The sequence below is a fragment of the Callithrix jacchus genome, chromosome 14 (genome assembly GCF_049354715.1).
Source record: "Callithrix jacchus isolate 240 chromosome 14, calJac240_pri, whole genome shotgun sequence".
Lineage (NCBI taxonomy): Eukaryota > Metazoa > Chordata > Mammalia > Primates > Cebidae > Callithrix > Callithrix jacchus.
This window is the reverse complement of record NC_133515.1, coordinates 93,237,442-93,252,771: the sequence shown is the minus strand read 5'-3', so window position 1 is coordinate 93,252,771 and position 15,330 is coordinate 93,237,442. Positions and strand designations below refer to the sequence as shown.

Here is a 15,330-nt window from a genome sequence, read left to right as displayed (position 1 = left end):
AAGGGAGGGATAGCAGGGGCTGGGGGTTTGGGGAGGGATAGAATCAGGAAAAATACCTAATGTAGATGATGGGGTGATGGATGCAGCAAACCACTGTGACATGTATATACCTATGTAACAAACTTGTATGTTCTGCACATGTACCCCAGAGCTTAAAAAGTATAACAAAAAAATAAATACATAAAAAGTAAGAGCCTATCAACTTCTTACCTAGGTAAAGGTGTTAAACATTTTTTAAGCCAGCAGCATACAAATCATCCTGTATTTAATTATTTCTTTAAAAATGTCCTTAAATAAAACAATTTTATTCCATATGTGACTTACCACCAACCACAAAGTGCTCTTATCATTTTTATAGTCTCTTCCCTTATGAGATATGGCATATATGCCTAGATTATAAAAATGAGTCAACTTAAGTGACACTCCAGTCCTAGAGCAGCTCTTACAGATACCTCAGTATGAGGTACAATGGCTTGATGTACAATACCTTTACCATCTTTATCTTATTTGTACTGCTGCTAGACACATTTTCTACATTCCAAAAAAGTAGGTCTTCCTGATTGCCCTGTCAGTTCTTGCTTCTGATTTATCTCTACCTATTCTCCTCCTTCGATTTCCTTACCATTATCATTCTGGGTATTAAAATATCCACCTTTTAGGCCCTAGTTTAAATCACATATTATTAATGATTATATACTATGGTGAAAATAAATTTTAAAAGAGAAATAAAGAGCATGGTTTTTAGAAATATGGAGACTTGAATTAAATTCTAGTTCTACCACTTTTCATGCTATGTGATTACTGGCAAATTCCTTAAAATTGTGAAATTGCTCTGTGGGGAAAAAATTCTTTATCTTCCAAATGAAGATAATATCAACCTTGAACTTAAGAATTAAAAAGTGATTATATAACACTATTTGACTGACATAAACGTGAAGATGCACAAGGGATGCTGGGTTTCAACTATTTTGAATTTAAGAAATTATTGTTAAAAGTTTAGGATGAAATTTAAAATTTTAAAGCATGATTGTGATCCTGGGAAAGAAGAATTCATCTAGACAGAAAAAGGGTAGATATTTTCACTCATCTTCATTGTGATGATTCATTTGTAAACAAGCTGGCAGGTAATCAAACTCTGTATTTTTACCCCCAGAAATCCCTTACTACATGGTAGTAATTTCTGAAGTTTTGAGGGCCATTTCATTCCTGAAAATCTCTTCCTCCTACCCTCTAACATGAATGGTAGCTTTTACAGTTATTCTAAGATCTAAATTCCAAGTAAAATCATGGCAAATGGCTGAAATGGCTAGGCAGTGGCCCTTAATTTGACTCGTAAAAGTGATGAAATTCTATTGATTTTAGATTTTGACATGTTTCTTCTAGAAAAGGACTACTAAATACATATTCCTAAGGTTTACTTACATACACTCAATTTTTTTTGTTAAAGCATACAAACAGAACCAGATAGAATAGTTTCAATCAGGATTATAATACACTGGAAATCTGCTAAACCATTATGCCTATGCACTGACCCTCCAGCCATTGACCTTAGAAACTGAACAAGGTAAAAAGACTGAGTCGAATCCATGCCCCTACTTAACCATGTACTGCCAAATATTAACCACAGATTGAGTTCTTTCAGGTAAATGACTAAATTTAAAAATAAATATCTACAAAAATGTTGGACAACAGAAAATTATGCTCAGATTCTAAAGGATAATCTGGCTTTAAAAATCCTTAGGAAGCAGAAGAAATCTTAACATCAGGTTAGCTCTCAAAATCTCCTTAAGCTGATAAGCAACTTCAGCAAAGTCTCAGGATACAAAATCAATATGCAAATATTACAACTATTCCTATAAACAAGTAACAGACAATCAGAGAGTCAAATCATGAGTGAACTCCCATTCACAATTGCTACAAAGAGAATTAAATACCTAGGAATACAACTAACAAGAGATGTGAAGGACCTCTTCAAGGAGAACTACAAACCACTGCTCAAGGAAATAAGAGAGGACACAAACAGATGGAAAAACATTCCATGCTCATTGTTAGTAAGAATCAATATCATGAAAATGGCCATACTGTCCAAAATAATTTGTAGAATCAATGCTATCCCTAACAAGTTACCATTGACTTTTGGCACAGAACTGGATAAAACTGCCTTAAACTTCATATGGAACCAAAAAAGAGCCCACATAGCCAAGACAATCCTAAGGAAAAGAAAAAAAAAAAAAAAAAAAACAAAGCTGGAGGCATCATGCTACCTGACTTCAAATGAACCTACAGTAATCAAAACAGCATGGTACTGTTACCAAAACAGAGATATAGACCAATGGAACAGCACAGAGGCCTCAGAAGTAACGCCACACATCTACGAACATCTGATCTTTGACAAACCTGACAAAAACAATCAATAGGGGAAGGATTCCCTATTAAATAAATGGTATTGGGAAAACTAGCTAGCCATATGCAAAAACTGAAACTGGATCCCTTCCTTACACCTTATACAAAAATTAACTCCACGTGGATTAAAGATTTAAACATAAGACCTAAAACACCATAAAAACCATAGAAGAAAACCAATGCAATATCATTCAGGACATAGGCACGGGCAAGGACTTCATGATTAAAAGACCAAGGCAATGGCAGTAAAAGCCTAAACAGACACACGGGATCTAATTAAACTAAAGAGCTTCTGCATAGCACTAGAAAGTATCATCAGAGTGAACAGGCAACCTAAAGAATTGGAGAAAATGTTTGTGATCTACTCATTTGACCAAAGGCTACTATCCAGAATCTACAAAGAACTTAAACAAATTTACAAGAAAGAACAAACTACCCCATCAAAAAGTGGGCAATGGATATGAACAAGACACTTCTCAAAAGAAGACATTTATGCAACCAACAAACATGAAAAAAAGCTCCTCATCACTGGTCAATAGAGAAATGCAAATCAAAACCACAGTGAGATACCATCTCATGCCAGTTAGAATGGTGACCATTGAAAAAAATCAGGAGACAACAGATGCTGGAGAGGATGTAGAGAAATAGGAATGCTTTTACACTATTGGCAGGAGTGTAAATTAGATAACTATTGTGGAAAACAGTGTAAGGGTTCCTCAAGGATATATATCTGGAAATACGATTTGACCCAGCAATCCCATTACTGGGTATATACCCAAAGGAGTATAAATCATTCTATTATAAGGACACATGTACAGGTATGTTTACTGTGGCACTGTTCACAATAGCAAAGACTTGGAACCAACCCAAATGTCCATCAATTATAGACTAGATAAAAAAAATGTGGCACATATACACCATGGAAAACTATGTAGCCATAAAAAAGGATGAGTTCACATCCTTTGCAGGGACATGGATGAAGCTGGAAACCATCACTCTCAGCAAACTGACACAAGAACAGAAAATCAAACACTGCATGTTCTCACTCATAAGTAGGTGGTGAACAATGAGAACACATGGACACAGGGAGGGGAACATCATATACTGGGGCCTGTTATGGGGCTGGGGCTAGTGGAGGGATAGCAAGGGGGTGGAAGGCTATGGGAGGGATAGAATTGGGAGAAATACCTAATGTAGATGACAGGGTGATGGATGCAGCAAACCACCATGGCACGTGTATACCTATGTATCAAACCTGCACATTCTATACATGTACTGCAAAACTTAAAGTATAATAAAAAATTAAAAAATAAAAAACTAAAACACATACATGTGCAAACACACACACACATATACACACACAAGCAAAATCTCATCGTTAGGAGAGCTTAAGGCATCCATATGGCCCAGTTTATCCATGTTCAGTAATTTGATTATGCTATAGGCCTTTAGTGGTTTTGAATTTGTCATAAAGCTTGGATTTTTCTCAACTTTAAAAAGAGAGTGTTCTTACCACTGGTATTTGGCAATTTTCTATATGTTGATCCCTCTGAAAATTTATCCCAACTACTCTCTCTCTTCCAGAATTTCCTAAGAGACCCTTTCTTACTTTCTATTGTTTATACAAAAGTATTATTTCTGTAATTTCTGTTAATTTTTAGTGCAGAGATAGTAAGAAAAAATATGGGCTCAGTTTACAATCTTGATCCAGCTCCTCTCTCGTATGTTAATTTTATATGCAGGAAAACAATAAATGTTACTTTTAAAATATTGAAATGATTAAAAATAAATTAAAAAGGTAGTCTTCACTTATATGAAAAACAGTTAAGTAGAACACCTCACTTCTCAGTGATGATCAATACAGCGAGGCATTTCTGTGCCATGAAAAAACAAGTTGTAGAAAATTCCTTTTAAGACTCACATTGTAAATTATTTAATTTTTTACAATCTGTTTTTCTCCTACTCCATGCTACTTTGAAAAGGACACTGTGGGGTTTTTTTTAATATTTCTAATAACATAGTAAATGTGTGTCACTCTCTTCCCTAGGTATTAGGGTCAACCTTTAGTTTAAATATCAAGTATTTATTGTGCCACAATTGAAGAGACGGTAAGTAGCAAAATATCAGTTCTCATACAGTGTTTTAAATCCATTCCAAAGTGAGAAGAACTATTGTGCTAATATTTGCAAAACCTTTGTCAAATGAGATTAAAGTATAAAGCATTTTAAAGCATTTAATGTGCACTGTAGCTAAATATGCCATATCTTTAGAATATGTTGCATCCTCTGCGTTCTACTAATGAGAATACATAGCAGGTGTTATTGTTCAGTCCCAGGCATACAACGACAGCTGGGAATAAACACACGGTTACCTGACACTTAAGTCTAGCACATTATCACTAGGTGTTGTAGTTACCTATGTCCATGCGTATACATGTCTACGTATATATACGTTATACAGAAAAATATATTCCTGCCTTGTTTACCTTTCATTAAAATAACCAAACCATAATATGACAAATATTGTCTGTCTTTACTGAACTCCATTCCTACTCACTGTTCTGTGTTCTGTTTTAGTTGAAAAACTAAAAATGACATTCTTTGGACTCCTTTTCCAGTTGGATTCTGATTAGTTCCCATCAGCAGAAGTAGCCGATAAGGGATGGAAAAGCTGAGGCTCAAAAGGCATTTGTAGGTAGGGCTGATGCACTAAATCTCTCTTTTCTCTTTTGCTTCCCTCGTCCTAAAAGAAGGTTTTTAGATGCTTCCTCCACTTTCTTATCTCTGGATTGTACCACCATTTCCTAGTGTTTCCCGTAACCCTTTCTAAGAACTTTTAGATATATTTCTGTACCAAATTTTCTGTTCAAAATTCTTAAAGTGGTTTCTGTATGCTTGACCAGATCCTGGCTGATGGATATAAGGAAGGCATGAACTATAATAGTTGAACAAGGAAATGAACTTGAACCAAATTGTGAAGTTCTCTGCAGTGAAATATTAAAGGTACAGCTTAAGGTTTTCTCAGCCTTGTCCTTCCCACTTGATCTTACTGAAGCACAACTTAACTGCTTTGCTGCAGCTGTGAGTCTCAGAGACCAAGTGGTAGAGTGGATAGATCACTTATCCTCACTCTCACCACCCAATTACACCTCCTCCAACTGATTTTTTGGGCACATAACATCTCAAACATCACCTTTTGTTACTACCCGATACTGCTTACTTTTATATCCATAACAGATGTGGCCTTCACATGGCCTTCTTATCACCAAAAACCTTGAGGGATATGGACAAAAGTGATACACCCTTTAAGTTAGTATCTGCTAAAAGCAGGACTGGGTTCAGATGAGATGGCATATTTGTTATGTGCAACATTGCCTGCCTGATCACTTCTTCTAGTATGTGTCACATTATGTTAGGTCACACCATCAGAGATGGTCACACCATCAGAGATAACAGTAAGACATGCTACTACCAGAACAGCAGCACATTGTTGCCATAGATTCAGAAAGCCCTGGTTCTTATACAGTCACCAGAGACACGTGGGCTGGATCTTGTCGCACCAAGTCCTGCAGCCACCAAACAAAATAGGCATCTTATTTTTCCCAAGAGGAAAATAAACCAGTCAATAGACTTGAAGAAATCATGAGGTAGTATCCTGGGGAAAACAACCCCATCAATGTTGAATTGTGAGCTCCAGTGCCTCTTTACATTCAGCTCTTGTCTCACAGCAATGGCAGTCATTTGGGATAAATTGTGCCTTGATGCTTTGGCACCAGACAGATTTGTGGGGGCATCTTTATACCTTTCAGAATGATCTTCCATTTAAATAGATAAGATGGTCTGGGTCTTGCTACTTTGACTCATATTTAGAACCAGAACAGATTTCTCTTTCAGTTACCTGTGGAAGACACATTTCTCCAAATCGATGTCTGGAATTGCTAAATACATTTCAAAGAATAGATTTTTATTCTGACCTTATTTGAATGTCTAGACATTTGTGAATTATTGAATCTAAACAATCTAAAACACCAGGCCCATGTTTCTCCAAACCAAATTTAACCTGTACATTAAGAACACAATTATGAATTGTAAAGTCAGAGCTTCGTGGCCAGCCTTGTTGGAGGAGAACTGAGAAGTGGAAACAAAAGAAATGATCATTTAAAAACCTTCTGACTAGATGGAGAAAAATATGGGGCACAGACAATTAGAGAACAATCACTGACCAATTTATTGGTGCTGCTATTAGGGCAGAAAGTGTACAAAGGAGGGAAGGGGAAAATCTAAGAAAGTTAATGTAATTGGAAAGGGTTAATTAAACCTATTCTCAGATACTACATGTTTACGTAAAACATTTTCACATTTACAAGATACCCATCAGTTTTTTTCATTTCAAATTCAAAATATTGCAAACCTGTTATATTCTATTAGTAATTGCTATTAGATGCTATTAGAGAACATTTGTATTATATGATGGCACATAGGAGGAGGCTGTAACAGCACACCTAGAATGGTAAAAGGGAGTCCTTCCCCATTTGTTCCCTGCAAGGAGCAAATTGCTATAGGGACAGTTCAGTGGGAGGGGCCTCTTGAAGGTGTGAAAGTCCCAGCCCATCGAATACCTTCACAGATTATTTCCCATTTTTTAACAAGTATCTCCCTTATCATGAAAAAAATGTGATTTTCCTTCTGGCCCATATTTAACTATCATATTTGTGCATATGATTGCAGCTCTTCTGAAAGGACTTGGAGTGAGCTGCCAGGCTGCAAGGGATTGAATCGAAAGCCCCCTAACAGTTAAAGTGTCCATTAGCTTCTCTACACTTAGCATCCGTCAGAGAGAAGACGGGCTGGGAGCCCCAGGCGAATTTCTAACTAGCCTAATGAGGAGAGAGATTCTGGGAGCAAAAAAAGTTCATTTGCTGAATTTCCAGCAAGAAGTCACTTCAATATTGCTTCTAGGAAACACTGACAGGCTTTGTTGGTAAGAAATCATTATGCTGAGAGAGAAATGGGATATTGTTATATGAGGTTTTTAAAGAAAATTCATTTTGATAGATGTCTAACTGTGCATTCAATTAAATTTCCTTCTCTTTCTTAAAAATAGATGTCAGGTAATTGTACTCAAGTTCTGTAAGCTGAAAAGTGTTATCCTTTCCTTCCAGTTATTAAAATTTCTTTATCAATATGTGTCTTTCTTGTCTTAATCCTTTGACTATGGGGGGCCCTCAATGGAAATACATGGAGTTCTCCCCTCCTTGCCTTGGATGTGTGCATGCCTCCCAGAAGAATTAGTAACGACTGCTTTTTTTTTTTTTTGGTCAAAACTGACTCCTATATTTAAATTATGTAGGTGCTGTGCTCCCAAAAATTGTTCTTAAAAAATCTATATGTATGACCACTTGCTAGACACAAGTCCTTCTAGTTATACAATCACAAGTCAGCATTATTCACAGTGATGCTTCACTATTTCTTAACTATGTAGCCTGCCATTTGGGAATCATCCTTTTGAAGGTTTTTTTTTTTTTTTTTTTTTTTAAGACAGAGTGTTGCTCTGTCACCAAAGCTGGAGTGCAATGGCACAATCTTGGCTCACTGCAATCCCCACCTCCAGAGTCCAGTGATTCTCCTGCCTCAGCCTCCCAAGTAGCTGAGATTACAGGCGTGCACCACCACACCTGGCTAACTTTTTTGTATTTTTAGTAGAAACATAGGGTTTCACTATGTTGGCCAGCCTGGTCTCAAATGGTTTTAACAATGACCAACCACCTGCTGCTCAAAGGATTTATCCCCTTCAAGCCACCCTATTATTCCAGAAGATTCATCATTCTAAAATATAGCTTTGCAAATATATACACACCTGAGTCTAAAACATCAAAACCTCCAGTGGCTATGCATCCCTCATCTGGAACAACCAACTTCTGATTATCAAGTTGCCAGCAATGGTACTGTCATGTTCCTAATCAACCAGACACCTACTCTTGGAATCGTCTTCATTCACCTTCCCATTTACCCTCTCATTCATCAGAGCCACTCACTCTATTCCAAGTGATATATGTGAAGCCAATCAGATTCTCCCTTCACAATATTGGTCTTCTGTGCTCATTGCTTCTTCATGACAATTGCCATCTAATTAATTCAGACTCAGATATTTTGCCTTGGCCATTTTCATAGCCCATTATTTGTTTACCTTATTCCAAATAATTTCACAGGTGGACAGCCATACATTCCAGAATTTACCTAATAGTTTGACATCAATGTATGTTTAGTTCTCACAAATTATAACGACACATTGCCATTGTCATGTCCCACAATGTTTTATATTTATACCTTTACTCATAGTCTCCACTTCAAATGGAATGTCCTCTGTCTCCACTATCACCACCACTGAAATCTTAATCTGCTTTTAGACTTCTTTTCAAATTCCAATCATTTCATGAGGCCGTTGCTGATACACCAACCAAGCATGATTTCTTACTTCTCTGAGAAACAGCACTGATAGCACTTTGCAGGCATGTCAAATAGAAGAAAATGAAGAGTAACAGGAGGTCTTAGTTTCCACAACAGTAAGATTTCTAAACTCTTTCTTTCCACTTCTTACTGTTTGTGAACAAAAGGTCTGTTGTATAATAGATAGAAAAAGCATCACTTCAGAATGTCTTCATCAATGGGAATGAAATCTCAAAAAAGGCTTGGAGAGAAAACCAAGTGAGTTACCAGATCAAGCTAACTCAGCCTAGCTATTTCCCAACTTTCAATATTAAATTATATAGAAGTGATGGGCAATTTGGGGCTTTCATTTGGGAAAGCAATAGCACTAGGGTTAAAATGTAGCAGGCAGGCTGTTTCCAGAATAGAGTGAACTTCAACTCATTTCCAATCTTCCCATTTAAAAAGAACAGACTGACTACTAACTTATACTTTCATGTTCATTGTCCTCTTTGGCAATACTTCCTTAAAGATTTTTAAGAAACCAGAGAACAAAGACTGTAACTGACTTATCTCTATGTTCTAAGTCATCAAAAAGAGATAAGGAAAGATATTTGATACATAGTTACTAGATTAAAATCTCCCCTGTCAGGCTACCCCTTAAATATCTCACACTAAGTATTACTAGCACTTAATTTACAGTGCACATCTCTACTAAATAATGTGGCATTCCCTTTTATTTATGTAACACATGCAAACATCTTAATATTAATTCCTCAAGCTCAACATGTGAAATTCATTCTTCCATTATTGTAGTATATGTCTCCAAAAATAGTGCCACTATGCCTAGCACAAAACAGAGATGGATGGGCTCAAGAAAGTTTATTTGATGTTTCAGTATCGTTAAAAAAAAACATTGTTCTCTAAATCTATCTTCATATTAACAAGCTAAGCAGAGAAGAAGGCTAACACTGAAAAAGCTGCTTATATGTTCCTTTGAGAACTTTGAAATGGCTCTTTCCTACAAAAGATGGGGGAATACTTAACTCCCCACCACCAGCACACTCAACGCTCAGAGCAAATGCATTTTCAAGACTGACAGAGTCTTGGATTCTGAAAGTCTTTGGTAAGTATTGCACTGCAAGTCTTCATAGTCTACCGAATAAGTACCATATCTTCTGAAAACATTTAAAAAGATGAGCTTTTCCTCATAATTCCACTACAACCACCCACCCTTCTTCTTTATTGGCTCTCCTAATAATTCTTTCAACCCAGAAGTAATGCACCATGTAGTCAGCTGAATGGTGTCGGTAGCTTCCTCCCTTCTTTATCATTGGCACTATCTAATGCATGGTTTCTTTCCTTATCCCATCCACCAATAAGCCCAATATAAGTCACCTTTCAACTTTCCAGAAACCACAGGCTGCTTTATTTAACTGCTAATCTAGATTTTATTTTTAAGAAAAGAAATTAAAATGCAGAGATACTTGCTTCCAGAAATACTAGCCACTAGTTATGCTGTCTCTGGTTTACCAAAAGGAGACACGTACAGATGCACATACACACCCCAAACTGAGTTCTGAAAAGCCATTCACTGGGGGTGCAATGAGTTCCTTCATGTGTTCTTAGTAAGACTGGCTGGTCTACTCAAAGCTCTTTCAATACTTACTCTACAAAGCAATTTGTTTAAAACCCAGGGAGATTCAGGGAGTTGGTTGATAGAGGACCACGAGACTTACAACTCCAATATTATTCAGTATTTTAAAGTACACAAAGGACTGCTGCTTTTAATTTCTGGATGGGCTGTTACTGGAGCTGAAAAGAATATGTCTTTGGATTTGTTTCCAGGATGTAATTTCTGTGTCTTGTTGAATATTTGTTTCTCTTTTTTTCTGTTTAATATATTTCTTAGTTTCTAGAAGTGTTCTCTGATGTCAGGTGTTCGTAGCAGAAATATCCTAATTATTTGGCTTCAATATACAGTCAAAAGAATCCTGTCAACTCTCATTAAATCCTTCAGTCTTATCTTTTAGTCAATATTTGAGCCTCCTCTGGATGCTATCCTTGTTATAGATTTTAATCATCTTGATTAGGTGATTCTTCTGTTACAAAGTTCTGTATGGGTTAGTACAATCACACAGTAATAGCAAGTCTTACAAATTTGCATGACATTTCCTAGGTTTTTAAGTTCCTTCACATACATCAGGCATTTGTTACACCAGCACAAGCATGTGAGTTAAAGCAGTTGGTACTTTTCTTCAAGTGAGTAGACAAGGGATCAGAAAAATAAAGGAACTTGCTCTAGAAGCCATGGATAATAAGTGATATTTAAAATGTAACCTCCAGAAATTGCATATGAGACTTAAGGACAGTAAATTAAAATGAATACACATCAAATGAAAACAATACCATATGTAAAAATAAAGTTGGTTTAAGAATGATATTTACCAATACCTCATGAGTGAGCTTGTATGATTAGCAGTGCTTAAACTGCTAATTAATCCTCAAAACAATCCTATAACACAAACACTTTCATTATGAGTATTGTATAGATAAGGAAACCTGAGACTCCAAAAAGGTAAGAAACACGTCTAAGTCTAACTTGTCTAAGTGGCAGTGTAATGGCAAGGAATAGTACTGCTACAAAAAGAGACAAAAAAATCATGTGGAAAAAAAACACCAGATTTGGGAAATTAAAAAACAACCAGAGAAGATATGTTTTGTTTTTAGCTATTGCCAAACTCCAGATCTAAAAGTGCATTAGTTCATCTGGTACTTTATATCTAAATGGCATTCTACACTCATTAGAAGACATGTAGATTTTTATTAGAGTCTTTTCATTACTATACAAACTGACCAATTTCTTGACAGTTTAACTAATTAACAAGAAAGTTGTTTATAAAAATGGAAGATTCTATGTCCCATTGTCAAAACGTCAGCATTTTGAACCAGGGAAGACAGGTAACATTGAGATCATGTGTTATAAAGAATATAAAATGTATCCCAGTATTTCAGGAAACCGCTGGCTTCATCAGTCTGTGTCAGGGAATTAATTTTCAGTCATACATCCCTGCTGATACATCTGAAACCTGAGAAAGTCCAATTTCCTTCCTTCATATGTGTCTAATAGAGTATGAATAGTTCAAGTGTCTGAGGAAAATCAGAGGCTGAGACAGAGACTCACTTCCTCAGTAACAAGGAGGAGAGTGGCTTCAACCTGCTGCTGACAGAGGGGCTTGCATCTTCCTTGCCCCAGGAAAGGTTTCACACCTGGGTAAGGTGCAAATTGCAGTAAGAAGAGAAGGGCCCAATGGAAACAGGATTTACTACTGGGCACAGGATGGCTGTCTGCTTACCCTTTCACCTCTCAAAACCAGAGAAATGGCAAATCCTGTGGGTTTGTAGGGGAAGACCCTGGAGCTTCAGCTCTTTGTTGGTTAATCTCCTTCTCTTTTCCCTCCTGGGAGAGCTCCAGACAGACAAACAGATCCAAAGGTACAAAAACTTCCATTTAGGAGTATAAAAGAAACGGGAGAGAGGATGTAATTAATTTTTGGGCCATTCCAAATTCCCCTCCAGCAAGCCACCTAAGAGAGTGGGATGGGAAATCTCACCTGAAGCCTTGGTAATGCCAGACAATGCAAACTTGAGAGTCAGATATAAAGCAGTCATCCATTAATGAGTCCTAAATGAGGATTTGCTGTGTATCTTGCTCAGAGTTCATGTATTTTGTCACAGTGAGCATAAACACCATTGTTTATAAAGTATGCTGTATTTATGAAATTTAATAATGATAGGGCTTATGTCATAACAGGGACTGCTTTTCCATTTAGTATTGAGAAATGATGCAGGAAGTGTGGTCCTGGGACCAGCAATATCAGCATCACTTCAGACCTTGTTAGAAATACAAATTCTCAGGCCCCACCCCAGACAACCTGAGTCAGACACTCAGTATGGAGCCCAGTTTTGTGTATTTTAGCAAGTCCTCCAGGGGATTCTGATGCACACTAAAGAGTAAGAACCACCCTAAAGTGATGAACATTTATGAATCTGCACTTACATTCTTTGTCTTTCCAATGCATTTACATGTCATTGCATTTTTTTATGAATGTAAAATCATGGAATGCCTTAGAAGCAACCATCATAAAAAAATTTATAAACACTAATAATGCAACTATAAAAAAGAAGGCATCTTTATGTAGTAATTTATTTATTGCAAATGTATAGTCTTTTAGAAGAAGACTAGGGATTAAATCCCAGGCTTGCCATTACACTGTGACTTAGACACGTTAGACTTAGATGTGTTTCTTACCTTTTTCTGGTTTCAGGTTTCCTTATCTATACAGTACTCATAATCAAAGTGTTTCCATTATAGGATTGTTTTGAGAATTAAAATGTAAATACGCTTAAAGAACAAGATATCGTGCCTTGAATATAGTTTGTGTTTAAGGTACATATATGTATGCATATTATCACATAGCTCATGCATTAATCTGTGTAGCAGTAAAAAAAGGAATATATACATGCTGTAGGTGAAGCATCTTATGTTTAAAGTATAAATTTTGACCACATGCATATGGAAATTGAGAATTATCCACAATTAGTATGTGAACTCAGATCTATTATATAAAATGGTATCTTGGCTGGGCAAAATCTCAGCTCAGATGCTTCTGACAAGTAAAATAGGGCTATGCAGCTTAAATCATTTATACCAAGGATTGAGGTTACCTAGGGGTACCAGGGACCAGATTTCAGGGAGGAACAATGTAGATCTCAGAAGAAAATTTATTACCAGGTAAGTCAGGAAGACCAAATCTCTTGGGCCAAACTGAATAACAAAGCCAAGTATGGTATATTTATTACCTCATACTAGAACTCATTCTGATCTCTTCATTGGGCTATGTGTAGCCAGGAGGAGGGAGCTAGGTGTGGCTGTTGGAAAAGCTGTGTTTCTTAATGCTGTGACCCTTTGGAGTACAAGGAACCTTGCTCTAATTCCCATCTGAGCTTAGCCAAAACACACTATACTACTCACTTCCTGAAATCAGTGCTAGCAGGAAGTGTGGCAGGGCACGTGGATTGTACAGAGACAACAATGGTGAGGAATTTAGAATTCTGACCTACCTGAGTGTCCCCAGCATGGCTGGGCATCCGTAACCTCCTGGGATCATCAGACATGAACACCATGTCACCACTACAATTCTATGGAACCCTAGCTACGAGTAATAATGAAAAACTATTTTTTGTATTTGCCTGGGTAGGAAAAGTTTTATCTTATAGCAATGTTTATTTGTAGTGTGTCTTCATTATCAACTGAGAATATTTTTTGGGAAATGTGAAAGTACAAAAATAATGTGAGGTACAAACCCACAGCAGTACTTTGGAAGTCCCCTTAAGACATGAAGCTTAAGTTACAGCAGTGAGTAATAACCAGAGGGCACATCTTTGCTTTGGAGAATACTTGAAAATCGTGTGGGGAGGTAACCTTATAAAAGCCTGGGTTTTGTAGCAAAGCAGTTGGGGACTTGGGAACAATGAATATTGGGTGTAAACGTTGATGGATCTATTTCTGCTTCTCCATTAGGACCTGAGAAAAATCATCTTATACAAGAGTATGGCTATCCTACACAGAATGACATAAGAGACCCATGACACGAAACACAGAAGAGAATAATGGTATCTACCCTATAGGAAGACATACTATATTCCGGACCACATATTTGGCAATTCTTACAGCCCTTTAAGATAATATTCTAGTTAGGATTATCTTTATTTTGTAGCTCATAGATTTCAAAAGACTAGCTTGTAAGTTTATTGCAGGTACATAGCAGAACCAAGATTTCAACCCAGACCTGTCTCATTCCACAACTCATTTTTCTTGAAGTCAAAGATGCCACTGATCTCTAAATATCTACAGAAGGGTTCAGAGGTGCAGAGGGGATGTCTGAAGAGCCTTAGGACCAACACCCAATGGTCCATCTTTAGATAGAACTATTATCCTCAAGCTCCCTTTCATGCATACTCCTTCTCTTGCTCATTTCTGTTCATGGACTTGGTTCTCAGTGTAAGATTTTGTTAGAAGAAAGGGGCATGCTGGTAAAATAATAGATAATATATCCAGAATAAAATAAAATTGTTTGAAAGTCTCTGCAGTGCTTTAAAAATGAAGGAAGCATCTATGCACACTTTGTAGTTTGCTAAATAGATAATTCATTCAGTTAGAAAACTATGTGGAGCCGAGGTGGGCAGATCACGAGGTGAGGAGTTTGAGACCAGCCTGGCCAACATAGTGAAACCCCGTCTCTACTAAAAACAAAAAAATTAGCCAGGTGTGGTGGCTCATACCTGTAATCACAGCTACTGTGGAGAATGAAGCAGGAGAATTGCTTGAACCCAGGAGGTGGAAGTCACAGTAAGCTGAGATCGTGCTACTGCACTCCAGCCTGCGTGACAAAGCAAGACTCTTTTTCAGTAAAACAAACAAAAAAATTATGTAGAGTTA

The 15,330-nt window shown here is 37.0% G+C and overlaps 2 long non-coding RNA genes across 5 annotated transcripts in view; one reads left to right on the top strand and one right to left on the bottom strand.

Annotated features, from left to right (window-relative positions):
• LOC118147386 (uncharacterized) overlaps positions 1 to 7,583 on the top strand; it is an 88,097-nt gene extending 80,514 nt beyond the window's left edge. Inside the window, exons 2-4 of the long non-coding RNA XR_004733730.3 lie at positions 5,021 to 5,097; positions 5,306 to 5,405; positions 7,131 to 7,583. This is a non-coding gene — a long non-coding RNA (uncharacterized LOC118147386). The remainder of the gene's footprint in view (positions 1 to 5,020; positions 5,098 to 5,305; positions 5,406 to 7,130) is intronic.
• The window catches only part of LOC118147387 (uncharacterized), a 103,505-nt gene that overhangs the window by 30,909 nt on the left and 57,266 nt on the right, over positions 1 to 15,330 (bottom strand). The window contains exon 2 of one of the 4 annotated variants that reach the window (XR_008476446.2): positions 15,174 to 15,271. The exons of the other annotated variants lie outside the window; for them this stretch is intronic. This is a non-coding gene — a long non-coding RNA (uncharacterized LOC118147387). The remainder of the gene's footprint in view (positions 1 to 15,173; positions 15,272 to 15,330) is intronic. 4 annotated transcript variants of the gene reach the window in all.